This window comes from Penaeus monodon, unplaced genomic scaffold (assembly GCF_015228065.2).
Source record: "Penaeus monodon isolate SGIC_2016 unplaced genomic scaffold, NSTDA_Pmon_1 PmonScaffold_2266, whole genome shotgun sequence".
Lineage (NCBI taxonomy): Eukaryota > Metazoa > Arthropoda > Malacostraca > Decapoda > Penaeidae > Penaeus > Penaeus monodon.
The window spans coordinates 20,634-24,135 of NW_023652655.1; the positions used below are offsets into that span (position 1 = coordinate 20,634).

A 3,502-nucleotide genomic window follows, 5' to 3' on the forward strand; every position below is an offset into this window, starting at 1 on the left:
ACAGTATTGCTAGAATGTACCACCTCATATTCGTTTGTTTAACTGAGAGAAAAAATAAAAATATTATGCAATGGTAACAACAAAAGGCGGAACGCTGATAAAAATGAAGGAAAAATAACTTTTAGTAGTACCAATAATAGTTGTAATAATAATAGTAGTAGTAGTAGGCCATGTAATTACCAGCATAAATAAAGGTATGGGCGTCCAGTAGTGTTCTCAGATCAATTACCCTGAAATGCGTCCATAAAATATTTTGTGAACTTTCATACATAAGCATCGCAATGTTCATGTTCATGTAGAGTGCAATAGCGTGAACATTTCAGTACTCATATTTTACGATAACAAACGTATTTTGAGGGAATTAGTCTGAGAACATATCATAAGAATTGCAGTAAACAAAAATAACTACAACAATAGTAGTAAAAAATATAATGAAAAATGATCATCAAGATTATGATTATAAAAAACATGATGCTGATTGTATTATTATTATTATATTATTCTGTCATTAATACCATCGGCAACAACATTCTGTATTAGTTAAACAAATGATAAGAAATTATAATGATAATGATAACAATAATTCCAGAATCTTTTTTTTTTCCTTATTCTTGTCATCATTATCAATGAAAGAATTATCATCAGTATTATCATCACCGTTAACATTATTACTGCTATTACTATTGTTTTCACTAACGTACTGTATTATCATAATCATCATTAACAATCATCATTAACATAATAGTTCCATTTGCCGCCACTGCCGGGTCGCAAACCGCTAACGGCAAGCGCCCAGCCGATGTTCCCGCGACGGTCAATGATTCATGTTTGATCGCCGAAGTAACCAAGATATTTCTGAACAGGGAGACCCGCTCCATCTTGATGAAAATCCTAGCTGGCAAAATCTGAGTTAAACCCTGCCTCATCAATTGTTTTTCATTGCAATTCCATTTTTCTTGGTTTCTTTTTTAATATATTTTTACCGTTGTTACCAATGAACCATTTTCAAAGAAAATGCACTCAAAAAAAACTTTAGCCAGCGAGAGTGCGCTGTGAGATGTTAGAGGTAGCTAGATACATAATTATTTGTGGAATTTACTCGATATTATTATTATTATCCTAACAAACTAAAATTCCCCCCTTTTATATATGATACCGAAGAGTTCCATACCAGTAACAGCCGTCATAATACTCTAGGGAAAAAGTCAATTTCAAGTTAAATGGAGTGGAGCTACATGGTTATATGTTCCTTGGATGTAACAATCAATTAACCCAGCTGTCGGACCTGAGTGAACAGACTATTATCTAGTATTATAACATACCATAACTTTTTTTTTTCTTTCCTTTTTTCAGGTGAGAGAATACCTTGAAAAATGTCCCAAGCATGGCCTGCCACTCGATCTATGGTGCGCAGATTCAGAGAGAGAGCTTTGTACAAGGTGTTACTTCGAGGAAACAAAACAGTCACACGAGCAGTTCATATGTATTGAACAAACAAGGCAGAAGATGGTCGATATTATAGAAAAGCCAAGTCTACTTAGCCTTAAAGCATTCCTTGACAATGGATAAGGGGAATAGTTGCCGGAACGTTTACACAAAGAGACTGAATGATATTCTAAGAGGTGGAAAGCCATTTTTAGGAAAGCTAGAAAAGCTCAAAATGCTTTTGCCTCCCGCTGACAACGAGCCAGCCAACTCTGCCGACAATAGGGAGGGAGAAGGCCAAGGTAAGACCACTTTTTGTCTTGCCTTGAACACAGACGGCCGGAAAGCAAGACTGACCTGGGAGCAAGGAAGCCTTAATCTTTACGCTCTATCGGATGAATATGTCGACGCTCGCATCATGGTAAAGGTATGGCATTGTTGATCTTTGCATTTATTTTACTGTAGCTGTTAGCAATATTTTGTATATGTTGTTCTTGTTATTTTGCTTAAAATATGTAGAATATGTGTATAACAGGACTTCATAAGAAGCTAACATATTTACCAACTTCTTTTGCAGTTATTTGGTTACCGATATGATACGACGGCCACTCATTTATAGATAAATCGGCCAAACACTTTATTTAAAAAGTTTGTTTTTATCACACGGTACTGATATTAGGAAATAAGCACTCCAAAATTCTGTATCTACACTTTACAAACCTGCTTCCACGCATTCTTATTTTTGCAGATGTCTGATATTCTTTTGATGATCCCACAAGAAAACCCAGTGGTGTTCCTAGACGTAGCCAACGCAACCGGCAAACTGGGCCGCGTCTGCATCAGAGTTTGGTCTCACTTGCGGCGCGGCCAGCAGTTCCTGGCGTTGTGCCAGGGTTATCTCGGCCCCACGCTCAGGGGGTCAAAATTTCTGGATGTAGTGGTGGAAAGCGAAGCTACATGCCTTCGCGGAGGTCATTATCTGAGTGAAGATGGCCCCACTGCAAAGGCGCTGATGGATAACCTGGAGTGGAACGGAAACCATGAACTTCCAGGACGCAAGGGTTACATTACGGGCTGGAGTTACCAAGCAGTAGAGTATGAAACTCTTTTTGGTATATTATTGAATGACTCCATGCTAATTTCTGTCTGCCCTTTGGCGAGGTGGTTGAGGGCATGTCAGTGGTAGAGAAAATTGCCAGTTGCAGCGCGGTGCGAGATGTAACCATTGTGGAAGTGGGGAGAGTGATTCCTGAGTTCGTCACTGAGGAATAGCTATAACTGGATAAATGCATTTAAGTTTTAGTGGGAAAAGTAGAGGTGGCTTAACTGCATCTTGTATCGCTATTTTTGTGTGTTTGCTTACTTTTTAGTTTGTAAGGTTAGATACAAACATTCAGTATATCATTATACCGCGCACACGCACACACACACATACCCACACACCCACGCCCACACGCACACCCACATCCACACCCACACCCACACATACCCACCTGTACCCACGCACACATATACCCACATACCCACACACACACACACACACACACACACACACACACTCCGTGGATTGGTCCAAGTATATAAAATACAAGTTCTCAGTTACACTTTATACGAGATTTTATAAAGGTTAAAAAATAATTTTTTATGTTTAGTATGTGTACAAGGTTTCTTTAGAGGGAAAATTGTAAGTATCTCCTTTTCTTTATAGGTCCCCTGAGGCATTTCCCGAGCTGTTGTGCTCGAGTGAGAAAAAGGGGCGTGTCTTTCCTCCAACACCTGGCATGGGACACGGTGCTCTCCTGTATACTCGTAAGTCGCTAGCAAAGCAATATTCACTCTATGCGGAAGTGCAAACAGGGCAGTGTTATTCTTAATAATCATGTCTGTAATCTCTTTCCAGTCTTCTTCTTTTGCACAAAATCCATCTCCCATCATCATCAATAACGGTATGCTCATGTTTGAGCAGCCGTGGACCTCTCACCATCCTTCGCCACTAAATCGATCTTACGCTTTTCTTTCCACTATACCATCGACAGCCCGAAAATATCTTTGATTTTGGGTCGCTCAGTCTTGTCTT

At 39.2% G+C, this 3,502-nt stretch overlaps 1 pseudogene; it reads left to right on the forward strand.

Moving 5' to 3' along the window:
- Positions 1–1,522: 1,522 nt before the first annotated feature.
- Positions 1,523–2,961, forward strand: LOC119570163 (annotated as a pseudogene).
- Positions 2,962–3,502: the final 541 nt, after the last annotated feature.